Source organism: Fundulus heteroclitus, chromosome 18, assembly GCF_011125445.2.
Source record: "Fundulus heteroclitus isolate FHET01 chromosome 18, MU-UCD_Fhet_4.1, whole genome shotgun sequence".
In the NCBI taxonomy this organism is placed as follows: Eukaryota; Metazoa; Chordata; class Actinopteri; order Cyprinodontiformes; family Fundulidae; genus Fundulus; species Fundulus heteroclitus.
Window position 1 is genome coordinate 32736266 of NC_046378.1, and position 18791 is coordinate 32755056.

At 42.4% G+C, this 18791-nt stretch overlaps 1 protein-coding gene across 1 annotated transcript in view; it reads left to right on the forward strand.

Moving 5' to 3' along the window:
• Positions 1–18791, forward strand: part of gbe1b (glucan (1,4-alpha-), branching enzyme 1b) — a 180101-nt gene that overhangs the window by 73105 nt on the left and 88205 nt on the right. The gene's annotated exons all lie outside the window — the stretch shown is intronic.

The window sequence follows — 18791 nt, forward strand, 5'->3', positions numbered from 1 at the left end:
CAACACACTGAAAAAGGGGTGAAAAGTCCTCTGGTGAGCTTCATTTAATGAGCTGAGCTTAACAGTAGGTGTGAATGGTGGTTTGTTGAAGCTAATGGAAGATGCAGTTGTGCATCACCTTGGACCACCTTTGAACAATGTGGGGGAAACAGAATAAAATTGCATTGCAGGGATGTGTAAAACAATTCTCTAGCTATAGAAATTACATACCTATTAACACCTTTTAACAGTAGAGTAAATGTGTTATTTTCTGTTATAATTTTCCAAATAGGGTTGAGGTAACCTTTTACGCCGTCTCAGACTTCCTTCTGCTCAAAATACTGAGGCATAATTTGTTTGCTCAGTATTTTTAAATTAACATTTTAAACCTGTACTTAAAATTAAAACCATTACTATCTGATTCCATCTATATATTGATGGTAATAAATGGGTGCATAGTGGTCTGCAGGCTTCAGTTGTGCCCTTAACCTCTGCTCAATTTACTTGAACTCATAAAGCACCTTTCAGTGACTTGTTCTAAAAGATGAGCACAATCAAGCAATACGCTCAACAAATGAGACTCAACAATAACACAATTTCCCAAATCAGTTTAGAAACCAAAGTTATTTAAGATTTGAAGTTTACAAATATATGAAAAATTTATGCTACACAATAATTAACAATTTCAATATTGTTATCTCTTAAGATAAAACGGAAGTTTAGATTTTGAAGATGGATAGGGATAGGCTTTTATTTACGATACTGACTCAGACCTAGTTCAAGAGGACAGAACACATAAAGCTTAAGGCTTTTCCTCCAATTTTTAAAAAGGAAATTATTGGAACCATTATAGAATATAAATATAATGTATGGTCCCACAGTGGAGAAATTCAGGTGTACCAGCAGCAAAGGGATAAGGAAATGGAAGCGTTCAAATTCACTTAAATGTGGCAAACCAAAACTAAAAATTAGAATAAGACACTGTATAGTAAGGGCAAACTTACTACAGTATTAAAAATTGAAATTGCATGTTAGAACAATGGTGATTTGAAAATGTACAGAACTTGCATGTACATTTGTGCATACAAACCAACTTACAATTTACAAGTAGTTAAAAAAAAGATGCAAAAATAAGCAGGGAGGATGAACACTAGCCCTTTTTCCATCACAAGCCCCAAAATTTAAAGCCCCGTGCTTTGGTGTTCCAGGGTAAACCAAAGCCTGGGGTTATTAGATTTGACATGTTTCCATTTCCTAGTGGCTGATAAAGTTGTGAGATGAACTGCAGTACAACTCCGGCCCAGCGGGTGGCGGTAAAAAGACACCATAGGTCAAACAGACAAAGGCAGAGAAGCTCTATCCATATCCTCCTGCCACTCATCCGGAGAGCAACATGGAGAACACACAACTGGTTTTGCTGGTGGCGTTGCAGCTCATCAGCCCGTTTTACACTTACCCTGCCCTATTCCGTCTGATCAGCTCCGCTGGGCTCCACTGCATTCTACTTCTGTTGGCATAAATAAATAAAAATACAGCACAGCTACTCTCTGTCTGCAAAGGGACCACAGTGGTAGTGACTTCTAGGTCCTCAAGACTTCCTAAGGCGCTATATAAGTGCAGGCCATTTAATTAAAATTTTCAATTAAATTTTATTTGTATATCGCCAATTCATGAAACATGTCATCTCAAGTCACTTTACAAAGTAAAGTTCAATCAAATCATACAGATTGGTCAAAAAGTTTCCTATCTAAGGTAACCCAGTAGCATCAAGTCTTGACAAGCAGCATTCACTCCTCATGAAAGATCGTACAGCGACAGGGACAGTCCCTCAATTCCCTCATACCATTTCTCAGTTTCTCACATATTTCTCACATATTTTCATGTGTGACACAGTGTTTACCACACAAAAGTTAACACAGTCCGTGATTATGGGGACGCTACGTTTGGATTCTGCTGGTCAAGGTTTAGAGGACATTACAAGATGTTGCAGCATTAGCCAAGGGAGGGGCACATACTGTTATTCCGATAATGTGTAAACTCTCGCCTCATGCTAACAGCCACCAGCTCAATAGCCCTACTGCAGAGTCTTTTTGATTAAGTGTCCAAAGTTACACCATTTTTCATTCAGAGGCACAGCCAGACCACCTCTCTCTTCTTACTGCTCTCTTGGAGTCTGTCAGCCCAGAGTAAATGAAAACGGTCTGTTTGTGGGTATCCGGGGTTAGCGTGGTGAGCCATGTCTCAGTAAGAATAATAAATATGCTTTGCACTACAGTCAGTCATTCACCCATTCACACACACATTTCCACCCTGACGGTGGTGAGCTATGTTACTGCCATACATCGGCGTGTGCCCAAGGACACAACGACTGAGACGGTCGTGGTGGGAGATCGAACTCCCCAACTCCTGCGCCACCGTGTCAGGCTGCTCTCTCCATAGCTACTCCGATGCCAGGTTAACTATGCCATTTCATCCACTTTGTTGGGTGCCACGTGTCCTTCATCTCAGCTCATGGGGAATGTCAGGTCACTTGTTAGGAAGAAGCACAGCAGAGCTACCAAAAGCTAACAGCGGATCTCTGGTGTAAACATTGCTCACTCAGTGTCCGAACACAAGTGCTATTAAGTAGAAAACAAAAACAAGTTGGCATTAGGAACAACAAATGTGATACGACTTTTAAAAACACAATGTTATCCCCTTCGTCTAGGATTGCAGAAATGACACCATAAACAAGCTAGCTAATTAAAGAAGGTATACTTGAATTTATTTTTGTGTGGTTAAGAAAAATGCTGTTCATGCAATGAATTAGGAGTTAAAAGACGGAATTTGATAATAACAATTGACTAATTGATTGCAAGATCAAGTGAGTCCAGGATTTTTTATTTTTTTTTTAGTAGGATTAAGCAGCGAACTGGGGATCATCCGGGAACGACTTTTCTCTGCCAATGGCACAACAAGGTGCAAAGCCTTTTATAAACAGTAGCTCCTTCAGCGCTTGTACAACAGAGTATGTAACCAGAACAGCAAGGCATGCACGTAAGTGTTGACCGTTAACATAGGAAAATATAATTTACCCAAGACGTAGCCATTTATGTGAAAGAAAATAAAAAAAAAGTTCCCCGATGAAGCCTTGTTTCTTCTGAGGATTGTGCACGAGCTTGAGGAGCATGCTTAGTCTTGTGAATGTTGACTGGGATGAGACCAGGAGGGAGAGAAGGAGGGTTTCTCAAGGGGACAAAGTAGCTGGTTTAGTTTGAGCCTTACAGTTCCAACTAAACTTTTCTTACTCATGGTTCAAATTTGTCCAGGATCAGGAATAGTTCCTTTAACATCTCTTTTGAAACATTTTTACAGCATCCTCCACAGTCGTTGGCATTCCAGGAATGATGCGGGCCTCATTTAAACCTTTAAAATAAACGGTTGTTATCGTGTCCCCAGATTTCTAACAGTGCATTTTGGCTCTTTTTTTTACCTCCCTAATAATCCTCCTTACTTTGTGTGGTGGCAAGATAAACTTTGGTCCTCTTTCAGCCTCTGTTTCAGCTGTTTTTATTACTTCTCTGATTGTAAACATCACCAAGTTAACCTAGTAGCTACTTTATTGTAGCCATTACTTATTTTACGAAAAGCATTATGGATTATTTCAATGACATCTTCTATTGTCTTTCCTATTAGGAAGACGGGTTAAGAGAAAGAGAAATTGCTGTGTTACATATTTACACCTCAGGTGATAGACTTAAAAGTTAACTATATGGGAAAATGTTACGGGTGGAAGTAATTGCGGTATTTTTCATTTTGTTGAAATAATTATTCCCTAACATATAGAAGTGTTCTTATAAAGCTTTTTATTGTTATTTATCTGACATAACTGTTGAGAGTCCTGTGTAAGGGACCCTTTTAGCCAGATGGTTACAGTATTAAAATAACTTTATTGTTGTTTATGAGACGACAAACCTCCTGGATACTTCTGGATACTTTGTTGCTGCTAATATAAAATCCATTGGGTAACACTCCAAAAAAAAAAAAAAGAAAATGGAAAAAAAGGACAAAAGAAATGACAAGCTGCCACTGATTTCTAAAAGACAGCAAATACAAAGTGATCCTAATTACAGGTTGCCAAACATATAATTTCAGTGACAGCAGAGGATCCCTTTTAGGATGCCAAGAAAGAACAGGTAGCTGCCCTGTCAGACATTTTAAAGAATGCTAGACAAACAGCAGATATCCAACACAAAGCTTAGCAAAGCACTGCAATTTAAGTGAGAGTTTCCCTAAAGAGGAAGCCAATATTTGAGATTTATATTGTTCAAAATGTTAATGTTTCTTTAGACCAGAATACAACATTTATTTGACTTAGACAGACTGGATTGTCATTTCACAGCATATTGACAATGTCCATTTGAGTGAAATTTAGTTGCAAAACTCCGGGTAAAAACAGAAGACAAAAGGGAAACCTGATAAATGTGTGTGCAATATAAGTAATTAAAAGTATAAAATAAAATAAAAATCTAAAAAAACAGAAACTAATTAAAATATTGTTACATTTTTAAGAAATTTAGCGGCAAACCAAAATGACATTTTACATGTACGACAATATGAATAGTGGAGGTATGTGTAGTATCAGGATGTCTTGCAACAGAGAACGGACCATATGATGGTGCAGATAGTACAGTTAGTGCTGTAGAGTTCACTGGGTCCATGTACAGTGACTAGTTTTGTATGTATGGGAGGGAGGATTGTTGGGAGTTTAGCAGTCTTATAACATGTGGAATCAAGCTGTGCTGGAATCTGGTTCTGCATTTGAAGCAGCTGAACCTGTTGCTAGAGGGCAGGAGGGTAAACAGTTTATGATGGGGGTGGAAGGAGTCTTTTATGGTTGTCTGAGCCCTGGTCATGCAGTGTGTGTGTGAGCAGTGTCGTAGATGGAAGTAAACAAACCAATCAACTTTCAGTCAAAAAATGTAAACTACTTCTGTTTGAGAGGGACATCAAAGTATTTGTCCTGTATTTGTCCATGCGTCAGGAGAGGCAATTCATTTGTCCCTTTTTGTTTTAACAAATGCTCACCATCCATCACGCCTGTCATTGTGTCATTGCTTGAGTATTACACCTTCTCTTGAATTGCCTTTCTGCTTCCCAAATCTATTTAGTATCATCTGCAGCTCACCTGTGACTTTTGGTGGAAAAACAAGAACTGATTTTTTTTTAGTTTGCTGTTAGCTGCAATACTTTGCAAAATTATTGTTTTTTTCACTAATTCTTACGTCACAACCACAAACTTTAAATGATCTTTTTGAGATTAGCTCACTCAGATTGGGTGACTAGTGTTTGTAAACACCCGATTTTTTTTTTTTTTTACCACAGACTTTAAATTGCATTTAGGTCTGTACTTTGATTAGGCCATTTAAACCATTACATTGTAGTTCTGCTTATATCAGAGATTCCCAACGTGGGGCTCAGGACACCTAGGGGGGGTCACGCAATAAGATTTTAGAGAATATCCTATTTTTAATATAGCAATTGTATGCCTTAATGCCGTTGAAAACGGCAAGTATTTGTCTTTTCAACATCAGAGGACATTCAAGTTTTATTTGCACAATTGCTTCAAAGTCCTGATACTAATAATAATGTGTAATAATTACTAACAATAATTTTAACACAGGGGGAAATCTGTGCTTTGTAAGAGTTTTCATAAAATTATTCCCAAAAGGGGGTCGGCAGTCTCTGGCACTGTTATTCTGGGGGTCGCAGGCTGAAAAGTTTTGAAACCCTTGGGTTATGCGTTTATGGTTACTGTCTGTGTTTTACTGCATTTATTAGGTGTTTACCAGTATCTCTATCAACTCTGACCTGCTTTCGCGTGTCTCTGAAGAAAAGTCTCCCAACCACATGATGCTAGCACCACCGTGTTTAGCTCTGGGAAATAGTGTTTTTACCTTTATGTGCACTGTTTGTTGTCCACCACATTTAGCACTTGGCATGTGGGCCAAAATGTTGCATTTTTGGTTTTATATGATCAGTGCGCCTTCTTCCACATGTCTGCAAATTTGCCACAAACCATCTAGATAACCCAACAAACCAGGCTTCTTGTGGCTCTCTTTGAACAAAGGATTTCTTCTGGCTAATCTTTAATATCAGCCAAATTTGTGGAGTGCTCGACAAACGTTTGTTCAGTTGTCTGATTTCCACCACCCATTGTGGCTCTCTGTTAATACCAATAAGATCTGTTTAAATTATTGGCCGTGATGCTACAAAAATGTGAAAAAGGTCAAGGAGTGTGCAAAGTATGAAATCACCTCAGCTGCAAATGACGTTTTGTTTTAAATTTGAGCCACGGCTTTGGCCAGCATGGGGAGAAAATGAGATCCGTTAATGATCATGAAATATGAAGTGAGTGTAGGGAAGAAGTCTTTTTGTAAATTAACTTCAGGTATTTCTCATTACTCTGTGTGTGTGTGTGCGCGCGCATGCTTGTAGGTAAAACATTAAAACATGACGTATTATCTTATCTCTCTTTACAAGCAGCAATATTAGAGCTTTACTCTATTAGTGTTCCCTAACTAGGTTTCACTGTCACTGCTACGCTTTAATCTAAGGACACTGTAATGTGCAATTTGCTTTTATATTAACACCGCAGACCAGCTGATAACTTCATGACGCTGCATAGATAAGCGATGTGTTGCATCTGGTATAGAGATCTACCTTTCACACTGTAATTGGACCTGATGATGAATGGCATTGTGGGCCCTAATGTGGCAGTATGGTTTCATCTCGGGCCTCTGGCTCTCACTGGCTATTATCTCCATCCCGTGAGGATACATTGTGTCTGAGCCTTTGTTGGCTCTGCGCACTGAAGTGGAGGACCTAATCTATTTATCACAGGGTCTGTGTGACCACCCAGGCAGGCTACTATATGGGATCATACCAGGCTCCCTTGTTCTGCTCCTCCGGGGAAGAAGGAAGCGCAGATGTAACATGCGGCTTCACACCTGTCAAACAGTGCTGGCACTGGTCATCCCTGAGGAATGGAGCACAGGAGGGAAAACATTTAAATCTATTTTTTTGTCTTGGCTTTCTTTTTCTGAAGAGAAAAAAAAAAAGGATTTTCTCTCTTGACATACAGATTGTAATCCTCTGCAAGTGAGTGTTTGGGATGAATCGATTTTTTTATTTTCATTTTTTTCAAGAAACACCGAGAACAAGATTTGTTTAGTGTTGTTGTATTGATGGTTTTACAAATTAAGACGTTACTGAGGTTGTTAAAAACCAGTTAGCTTTTTTTCATTGCATAACTATTTTTTCATTCAGGTACATGTGAGCACCTGCATGGTATGACTTCTTATCTTTGCTATTTTGAAGAGTAACTGAGTAAAATGGTCCGATTGTTAATTTTACACAATGTGTCTTTCCAATTTCCTTTGTTCTATCGATTTTATGATTGGTCTGTTATTGGAGTATAGAACTGTTCTATTAATTTGGTCTTATTAATTTTAATATTAAAAATTAATATTTAAACTTTGGTCATGTGGGTAATCAAATAAAGCTACTATGGTATGGTGTCGCATCATTTTAATACAATAGGAAAAAAGAAAGACGTGCTTAGTACTAAAAAAGTTTTACCAATTTTTTTAAGGTGGGTTTTTGTTTTTTCCCCCTCAATAAATGTACTTTGAAGACTCTTTTTTTTTCTCGCAAATATTCTTCAATAAAAAATTATTTGTTGTAGTGTGTTTTATACATCTTCCCAGAAGAGCCAATAAGTGGTAACGGATGTTATAAACTGCTGATGAAGAGCAGAAAAAAATATATTTGACTCATGTTTAACATACAAAAATTTTCATTTTTATAATCACAATATAAATGTAAATGTATTTCTAAAAATGTTCTTTGCACTTGATAAAAATCTACAAAAAAAAAAAGAGTAAACTATGCATGATCCATAAATACTTTTTAACACATATGGGTATAACCATTGTTGGAGCTGAGAGCACACGGTAGATCTGAGTTGGGTCTTTCAGCCTCAGCAGAGGCTGCACTTCACACTTAATCAGCATCTTGAATGTGTCATTCGTCTCACATCCTTGGTGCTTTGCTTTTGCCCTACAGCGCTGCATCCGAGTACAGTGTTTCATTTGGTGCTCATTACGCGCACTGCATGGAGACGACCAAATATTGAGTTTTTGCTGACGTTTCCATGGCGACACGCCACCGAATGGGGAAGAGTTGAGGTGCGCGGTGTACTTTGCCTTGAGTGACTGTTTAGAACCGGATGACTCCTCCAGTCAGGGTAGAGGACGGAGGCCATTTATGGAATCCACCTCCTCCAGCCTGCAGCCAACAGCCACAGCACATTTGTGTGGTACGTGGCACACTGACGGCTATAAAACTATGGCGAGCTGCGTTTAACATTTAGGTAGGTTGCTGAGTTTGTGTTGTTGGGTTTTTTTTTTTTTTTTTTTTAAAGGTATTTACCTTTTTGCATGACAAACGTTCCACCCATTATACATGGAGCTGGTGAGAAATGTGCTATGCCATAAGCTGGTTGAATATGCTTATTATTATTATTAATTATAATTTGGTATTATAATTTAAATAATAAATCATTCAACTCAAAATTTCGCTATAACAAATATAGTTCAAATGGTGGTGATGTTAGCTATAAGCTTATAAGTATTTATACCACTAATGCATTAGTTAACTTGCTGTTATGAACTCATTTATGCTGGAATAAATGATCAGGTCGGACTGTTAACCGACCAGGTTTATCCAGCAGGCTGTGAGAACCCCAATGTAACTGCAATTAGAGTTTAAATCCTTATTCCTTATCACCATCCAATGATATTGTCTCTGTATTAATGTCAGATGTTAACTCCAAAGGAGGTTAGCTCTGATTTCTGAATAACCATGTAACTGTGAATTGGACTGAACACAAAACAATGTCTATTCCGCAGTGGTTGGTTTTATTGAACCAAAAGCAATTCCCTGTTACAGTAATTCTCTGATTCAAACAACTTTGGAATTCTTACTCATTACTAAACTAAAACATGCAAAATATATATGTGGAAATAAAGAACAAAACAAGAATAAACAATGGATTAAAATGAGCGGTTAGCAGATCTTAACTTAACTCAAAGTTGTTTAACACCGCCCTCGAAACACCGGCATTTCACGTATCAGCCTTGATAGACAGAACAGCTTCGGGAATCTCACTGGACGCTTTGATGTCTTACACAAAGCTAGTTCAGCTAAGCTACCTACAGTTCAGATACACGTGACCCTCCCAAGATGGCTGCTACGATGACGTATGAGGGGAGGTCCTAATGACGTAACCACGCTTACGCTGATGGGGTAATGCCTCGCTTCGAAAGGGGGCAGCTAACTGGGAGTTTAAAGCAAAGCCCGCGACTTGAGCTCGGACAAAGAGATTAAACTGATAAGGAGAAGCGAAAAGAGAGAGGGGGGGGAGCAGGGAAAAAGATGAAAAGAAATAAGGCGGTAACCCACGGCGGGGTTATTGATGAATCACAAATCAACACAGCAAATCAATTGTAAAATGCATGCACATACAAAGAAAATGTTCAGCAAAATAATTCCAACTTCGTCGTGGAATAAAAGCATTAACCAACACCTACAAAGTTCTACCGCCTGCCCAGGCACTTCTAAACACCCTGTTGGTGAAACAGAAATGAAAGGGGAAAAACCCCGTTACTTTGAGTTGCCTCGGGGCTGGTCCGGAACGCTCCGAGTGTGGCTTTCTGGACGCGCTTCAACGAGCGCAGTTGTCCACAGGCTGCAGCGGGACGGGGAAAAAAAAACTCCTTCGTTTCTTCCTCCGGGTTCGGTCGCTTTGTTGGCCAGACAAAAGCGGGGTCCTCTTCGATCAGTGGGAGATGCGGCGTCTCTCAGTCTTTTGATCAGAGGGAATTTAAAAGTACTTATTTAAGTCGACCTCCTGTTATAAAGCAGGGAATAACCGTTGCGTCGAAAAATCTCGGTCCAGCGAGCAATCGAACACGTGGCGTGGGAATCAGCTGTGCGTGTCTTCTCGGGTTGGCTAAAAGCCAGGGAAGAAGGAAGCTCATCGTGTGTGATCGGCTTTTATAGCCATCACTATAGCAACCTTATCTTGATCGGCGGCCATTTTGCCGTGTTGCGTGATGGGAGTTGGTGGCCATTTTGACCACATTGCATCATGGGTAACGCAGTCCGTTACGTCCCGAATTGATGCCGTTTCCTTGATCGGCGGCCATTTTGCCGTGTTGCGTGATGGGAGTTGGTGGCCATTTTGACCACATTGCATCATGGGTAACGTAGTCCGTTACCGCTTTCTGTCACGTCTGAACTGGCACAACATACCCCCCTTTAGCTTTGAAGAGTGGGATGCTGGTCACAGTCTTTAAAGCTACAACCAAGTCCATTCTGGCGTGACGAAAATCCGTTGTGCATGAGTGGAACAACCTAATAGTCTTTCTAGTAGTCCATTGGGATTCATGCAGTTCAGTTCATCATCCAAGAGGAGGAAAAACGAAGCATTCATTGTGCCTGGGTCAGTGACCTAGCCTGGGCAGGACTAAGCTATAGCTAGTCATTTCTATTGGCTAATAAGGCAACAATAAAGTAATAAAAAAAAAGAAATGCAAACTTCACAATCACCATTGTCAATACATTCATTGGTCATCAGGTTTGAACTTTGAACCAAAGAAAGGAGAGAGGGAAAAAGGGAAAGGAAAGAGACAGCGGTTCGTAGTCTAATCAGCTTATGGCCTTCAAGGAGCTGGTGCTACGAACCTGGGAGCGACAAAGGTGAGGGCGTCAATCCTGGTTTGCAACTGTTTGATCTGCTTGTATGCTGCATACGCCACCGCGGTAGTGATGGCCCATCCAAATACAAGGAGAACCACAATAATGGTCATAATGTGAGTGTCAGTCGACTCTGTAGCTCTGGGGAAGCGAAGCAGAGGGACCGAGCTCAACTCTGATGGAGTGAGACTGAATTTAATCAGCTGGGTGCCTGCAAGTAAAAGCTGTCTTTCAATGCCGACATCAATGCTGAAATTGTATCCCTTAAAGACATCTATTATTTCAATCTCTGAGTCGTATTTGGTTTCCACACCTGCATCTTTAAGGGTCATTCTAGCCTGACCGTTCTGTTCAGGGGATTCATTCCTTAGACCACACAGGTAATTGGTAACGTCTATGATAAATGGGTTGCTTGGGCATACCCAGTGGATGTCTTTGGTTTTGGTACACAAATCCAAATTAGGGACTAAATAAAGTTTGGGGTCAGCATCATGATAGGCCAATATTGAGGGAGTTTGTAGGTGTACGTGGGTCTCACCTTGCCAAAAACCGACATTCAATACTGATTTAAGCCTATACACGTTAGCTCTTTCAATGATGGGAAGGTTTAGCATAAATCCTATCTCCAAGTTGTCAGGATTTACAAATATCGGAATTGCACTACCTAGGCTGTACGCCAGGTGCGTTTGTGGTGGTTGCAGTGTTTCACTAGAGGCAGATTTGAGAACCTTTTCAACCAAATCTACTGGTACCAGGTACGGAGGAATCCGTCCTTCAGCAAGGCTATTTATGGATGAACTAACCTCTCGAGTGAGGTCCTGCATTAAATCTCTAACAACCTGAGTATACATCATGTCATTCTTTACCACTTCTGTGAGCGTTTCCAAAGCAATGCATGGTGTTATGGCTGAGTGTGAAATTATAGACGTGAAGTTATGTATGGACACTTGCTTTATTAGTGCATGTTTAAAGTGTCCTGATTGAACATGCACTTGTCCTATTTAATGCTATGCATTGTTCTCTTCGGCGGAGTTAGGCTCCGTTCCCTGTGAGGAGAGTTTAGTGGACGGTTTAGTTTGGTTCGCTTGAACCCATGTGTACTCTGGACTTTGCACGCTGGCTTCTAGGTTCTTTCGAGGCCACGCGAAAGTCGTTCGGAGACGGTCTTTTAAGTCAGTGACGCACTGGTGTGCAGTGTAGACGGTTGTCACACTGACGCCTTCGGGCTGGTAGATGAGATTCAGGGGAAGTGTCCTTTGTCTTCCTGTCATCATCTGGAAAAGTGTCACCCCTGTGGAGCATGGTGAGGTAGAGTGGATTAGCATTAGGACCAGGGGAAGCTTTATGTCCCGGTCCCTGTCACGGCTGCTGGCATGTTCCTTTGACATGCTGGCCACGGTGCAGTTCATTCGCTCCACCTGTCCGGATGACTGTGGGCGGTAGGTGATGTGGAATTTAACTTCCACGCCCAACATGTTGAAAAGCACGGTCATAATGTTTGACGTTAAATGCGTTCCTCTGTCCGAGTCGATGGACAGGGGAAGGCCCCACCGGCTGAAAACGTGATTTAGCAGCAGGGCTGCTGTAGTGACAGCGGTGTCTTTCGGTGCCGGCAAACATTCAACCCATTCTGTGAAACTGCCTGTTATTGTCAAAAGGTATTTGTTATCTCTTGACGATTTAGGGACTGGACCGATCCAGTCAGTCTGCAAATGTGACCACGGAAATATAACCCCCCTTTGCTGAAGCAGGGCTCGGTTTAGTGGTCGTGTGGGTTGTAACTGGCTGCAGGTTAAGCAGCCTTGTACATACTCCTGGGTGTCCTGGGCCGTTGAAGGCCGGGACGTCACCTGTTGGGGAGTTTTCAGATTAGCTTTGCAGCTTCTGTGTCCTCCTACTGGTGAGTCATGGACGTGTGTCAGTGTGATCCCAAGTTCGTTTGAATCTTTGGGCTGAATGGGCTGAAACTCATAAAACAGCTCCTTAAGTGCTGTTTCCTCTGTTTCAGTGGTCAGTGCATCAGCTTTTTCCAGCTGTTGCATGATTTCTGTTTCGAAACCAGGGCAGGGCTCAGTGGGTGAGTCCCGGTTCTCTGGTTGATTTGGTGCTGGTTCTGTTGGGTTGGTTGTTATCGCATACACCAACAGATTTCCTTTAGCTTCAAGCGTTGCACCACAATTGGATCCAGCAGGCCGAGCTTCATGTCGCCTGATTTGGATCATGTTGGAAGGAAAAGTAAACACGGTGTCTGGAGAGTCCTGTCTGCCGGTCAAGGATAAGGGCAGGTCTCCGATGACGGGAATGCTCAGCTCAAAGTCGTGGAAAGAGCTTTCGATGAGCACCCCAAGAGGTTTCTTCGCCACCACTTGGATCGGCATGCGAGTTGGATTCTCCACTAAAAGGTAAGCTGAGCGGTTGTTCAGCTCAAGCAGGGGTGTGTCAGAGGATTTGGAAATCGGCTCTGTGGAAGGCAGAAATGGTGCTAAAAGTTCTTTGGGCTCCTCGGAGCATGTCACCTGGTTGATAGGGATGGACAGTCCACTTCCAGAAGTGAGGGGCTTGGGAGTCCCCACTTGGGCCCAAAGATGACCATGATAGCAGTCAATGAGTGGGGCTAACCTGTTCAACAGGTCCTGACCCACAAGAAAAGGTTCTGTGTCCAAAGTACATATGTAGATGGGGTGCACCAGGGTCATGTCACGGAAAGTGATGTCTAACCACGCCCGTTTGGTGATGCATGACTGATCCTGAGTGTAGCTGGTGATGCCCACGTTACAGGTCTCCACCTGGAACGGTTTCCCAAAAGACACCATAGCTCTGGTCACCTCATCAAACAAATCTGAGCACATTAGACTGATCTCGGAACCCGTGTCTAAAAGAGCATTTGCAGTTACACATCCTCCGATAACTGTCGAGCAGTATAAGCGGGGTGCATTTTCATGATGGTTTAGCTCACCTAAAAACCTTAGAAAAGGGGCTTTCTGATCACCTGTTGATGGGATCTTAGAAGGTTGTTGGTGAATTTTCGGTTGGTCCCCCCCCTTAATCAGATAAACTCTGTTAGAAGGGGAAGCCTGCTCCACGCCTAGTCATGCTGGCGGGGGTTTTGGGCCTGGCTTACCTGGAGGGTCGACAGGATTGGATGGTGGCTGGTACGGCTGCGGCGCGATCTGACGCACTGTTTCGGCGAGCGACCTGCGAAAAGTCTCCTCCATCTCCTTTCTCATTGACTCCTCTATGCACAGGTTCCAGCCTTTGTGGTCATGTGTGCTTTTCGACCTTTCCGGCCTGTCAGCTTGCTTACCGTCTCGGGCTGGATCCGGCCTGTGCCATTTTTGAAACCTCTCACCTTCCATGCTGCCATGCTGACCTCTCCTATCCTGGGAAGCTTTCTTCTGCTGCGGCTCAAAACCATGTTGCTTCTTAGGACCAAATCTAGTTTTAGGTTTGAAGGGAGGCATCTCATGTCCCTCCAGACCTAAACTCTTTTCTGGTTCGGCTTGAATCTGCAGAACCTTTTTATCACTATCGGCTCCTTTGTTGGGCCGGACACGTGTTTCCCATGCCACCTGCGCATATTTCCTGATTTCCTGCATGCTAAGTTTCTTGGTTCTACAATGCATGGTAACCTCATAACGCACGCTTTCATGAAGATTATGGAGGAACAAAGATTTGAAAGTGTGGTCTTCCTCCAAGCCGGGAGCATTTCGTCCCTGAAAGTAAGCAGCCCGCAAGCGACGGTAGTACTCTTTTGGTGCTTCAGTTCTCTTTTGCTGAATTGCAAAAGCTCCAAGAGTTGCAGAAGCTGGGTCTGTAAACACAGAATATTCTTCTCTTAAAGCCTGACAAAGAGCTGAGTAACGGTCACGTGTAGCTGGGGGGAGGCTTTCTATGAAAACATGGACACTTCTGGACGTGGTTTTCCAGATAAGCTTCAACTTTTCTCGAGCTGAGGGGCTATATAAGTCTAGCAGACAGCGCTCTACCTCTCTGAGATAGTCATCAATGGTGGATTCTGTATTGCTAGGATCAAAACGCTCTATGTCTCGGGCCAGGGACTCAAGTTGACGCATCCGCAGTCCCTGTTCAGGGATCGGAGCTGGTCCATCTGAGTCCTCTCCTGACGACTCCTGCCTGCGGTAACCACGATAGGAGGGAGGCTCTAGTTCTGACCACCTACCTGGCATCGGCGGCCGTTCGTGGGACGCAGGGGGACCCCCCCCTGTCATGAACTCTTGTCTGTGGACGCAGTTCAGAGGAGTGGGGTTCACCTGTGTCCCAGGAACGGTGCTCTCGTCGCCCTGGTGGGGGGAAAAGATCACAGCGGACCGTGTCAGGGGTCAGGTGGGAAGCAGGTGTTTTCCCATGATTTACATCATGTGGATCAGTCCTGATTGCCACCCTAAGTTGTTTAGGCATTTCTTTCCGTATCACACTGCTATATCTGTCCTGACCTTCGCTTACCCTTCGCTCAGAAGGTGTCTGGGGGCCCAGTTCATCCAATGTCCTCCAGGTGTGATCTCCATGTTTTCCTTTGGAGTTCTCACACTCAGATCCTTCTGTCTGCAAGCTAATGCGATCCTCCTCTCGCTCCTCTGTGGGATGACAGCTGCCCTGAACACTTCTCTGTTCTAGCTCCCTAACTCTTTCCTCAGCTGCGATCCGTATCTCAACCTCTCTGTTACGCAGATCGGTCTCTAGCGTTAACCTTCGGTGGTATAACGCAGTTAATTCACCCAAAACATCTGCTACCAATCTATGTTTAGGTTTGCTCTGGACCTCCTCCACCAATTCCTGAATTCTCCTCTCACAGTCTTCTATGCTAAACTGATTCAGACGGGTTTGTTCGTCCGGTGTCATTTTAAGCCGTGAGCTAATGACATCCTTGGCCTCCATTCCAATGGAATGGTTTGGACCTTCAGCTCCTTTGACTGAAGAACCGCTACTATCCATTCTTTGTCAGCTATGGATAACAACACAACAGGTAACAACCTGTAGTTTAGCTCAGCGCTAAACAACAGACAACAAATAACAACGCTGTATTCTAGCTTAGCACTAAGCAACAACGCATACACTTTAGTTTAGCTCAGCGCTAAACAACAACTGCTAACACAACCGTTAAGTGGCTTCACTTTAACTGTTAACAGCAAACACGCACTATGACTCACTTTACTGCAGTAAGTGGGTTCAAATACGTGCGTTTAATTAGGCTGCGCAGGGGAGAATCAACCCTGCGACTTACAACTCCTTAGTTTTAGGAACGGTTAATATGCTTGTTTAACTTTGAGAATATTAACTTTGAGTGACATGGACCACTAACCTTTCGGCCAGTAATTAAGTGATAAAGCTGTGGCTTTGTTTGTGATGTAAGTTATTTCAGAACAGGTGCTCTACACATGTGTGGAAAATAGCAAAGTGTTTTGGAGCTTCAGAGGTGGCAAAGAATGACAGTTAAAAACCGCTAAATTGCAACCCTAGTTTCAAAATCACAGCTCAATTTTGACCACTTATGATGAGCAGAAGGGGATAAGGGAGGAAAGAAAAGAAAAATGTTCAAAATAAAATAATAGTAAAAGTAAAATAAAATAAAAATTCAAAAAGGAAAACAAAAAATTAAGATATGATAATAAGTAAAAAAAAAAAAAATGAATAAAATAAAATAAAAAAAAAAAAAAGACAAAAAGGGCGTAACCATCTGGCAAGTTTAAAGAAACTGACTTTCAAAACGGTCCCTCCGGGACACTGAGCGATCTAAGCTGTCTTTAAAACCGTGACTGCAACTACCTATCCCGGCCACCAGATGGAGGCAGGGTGCCCTTCACTTTGGGAAGACTGAGTTGTAATTACAGCTGATGGGGAGTCGTGTCCCTCTTTCAAACAATTATGCTGCAATTACAAACAACGTCCACCAGATGGAGGCAAGGTCTCTCTTTTCAAAGCAGAACACGACACAGACTCTGATTGACAAGTAGCAGACGCTGGCTGCTGTGTATTTCAATCTAGCTGACTTCCAGTCCAGAAATCAATATTCAAACCTCAGGTTAACAACCTCAAACCACCACAAACACGTATATATTTAGTAACGATACCTCCTTAATCAATTATGACTGAATAGTCCTTTTGGCAAGGTGAGCAGTCAAAATGCTGGAATATGGATTGTGTTCATTCAATTCATAAGTTGCTGGTTATTCGATTTAGTCTAAAGGAACGCCAATAAGTAGACTCCAGCCCACACCGGGAAAAGCCAATTTATGCTATGCCATAAGCTGGTTGAATATGCTTATTATTATTATTAATTATAATTTGGTATTATAATTTAAATAATAAATCATTCAACTCAAAATTTCGCTATAACAAATATAGTTCAAATGGTGGTGATGTTAGCTATAAGCTTATAAGTATTTATACCACTAATGCATTAGTTAACTTGCTGTTATGAACTCATTTATGCTGGAATAAATGATCAGGTCGGACTGTTAACCGACCAGGTTTATCCAGCAGGCTGTGAGAACCCCAATGTAACTGCAATTAGAGTTTAAATCCTTATTCCTTATCACCATCCAATGATATTGTCTCTGTATTAATGTCAGATGTTAACTCCAAAGGAGGTTAGCTCTGATTTCTGAATAACCATGTAACTGTGAATTGGACTGAACACAAAACAATGTCTATTCCGCAGTGGTTGGTTTTATTGAACCAAAAGCAATTCCCTGTTACAGTAATTCTCTGATTCAAACAACTTTGGAATTCTTACTCATTACTAAACTAAAACATGCAAAATATATATGTGGAAATAAAGAACAAAACAAGAATAAACAATGGATTAAAATGAGCGGTTAGCAGATCTTAACTTAACTCAAAGTTGTTTAACACCGCCCTCGAAACACCGGCATTTCACGTATCAGCCTTGATAGACAGAACAGCTTCGGGAATCTCACTGGACGCTTTGATGTCTTACACAAAGCTAGTTCAGCTAAGCTACCTACAGTTCAGATACACGTGACCCTCCCAAGATGGCTGCTACGATGACGTATGAGGGGAGGTCCTAATGACGTAACCACGCTTACGCTGATGGGGTAATGCCTCGCTTCGAAAGGGGGCAGCTAACTGGGAGTTTAAAGCAAAGCCCGCGACTTGAGCTCGGACAAAGAGATTAAACTGATAAGGAGAAGCGAAAAGAGAGAGGGGGGGGAGCAGGGAAAAAGATGAAAAGAAATAAGGCGGTAACCCACGGCGGGGTTATTGATGAATCACAAATCAACACAGCAAATCAATTGTAAAATGCATGCACATACAAAGAAAATGTTCAGCAAAATAATTCCAACTTCGTCGTGGAATAAAAGCATTAACCAACACCTACAAAGTTCTACCGCCTGCCCAGGCACTTCTAAACACCCTGTTGGTGAAACAGAAATGAAAGGGGAAAAACCCCGTTACTTTGAGTTGCCTCGGGGCTGGTCCGGAACGCTCCGAGTGTGGCTTTCTGGACGCGCTTCAACGAGCGCAGTTGTCCACAGGCTGCAGCGGGACGGGGAAAAAAAAAACTCCTTCGTTTCTTCCTCCGGGTTCGGTCGCTTTGTTGGCCAGACAAAAGCGGGGTCCTCTTCGATCAGTGGGAGATGCGGCGTCTCTCAGTCTTTTGATCAGAGGGAATTTAAAAGTACTTATTTAAGTCGACCTCCTGTTATAAAGCAGGGAATAACCGTTGCGTCGAAAAATCTCGGTCCAGCGAGCAATCGAACACGTGGCGTGGGAATCAGCTGTGCGTGTCTTCTCGGGTTGGCTAAAAGCCAGGGAAGAAGGAAGCTCATCGTGTGTGATCGGCTTTTATAGCCATCACTATAGCAACCTTATCTTGATCGGCGGCCATTTTGCCGTGTTGCGTGATGGGAGTTGGTGGCCATTTTGACCACATTGCATCATGGGTAACGCAGTCCGTTACGTCCCGAATTGATGCCGTTTCCTTGATCGGCGGCCATTTTGCCGTGTTGCGTGATGGGAGTTGGTGGCCA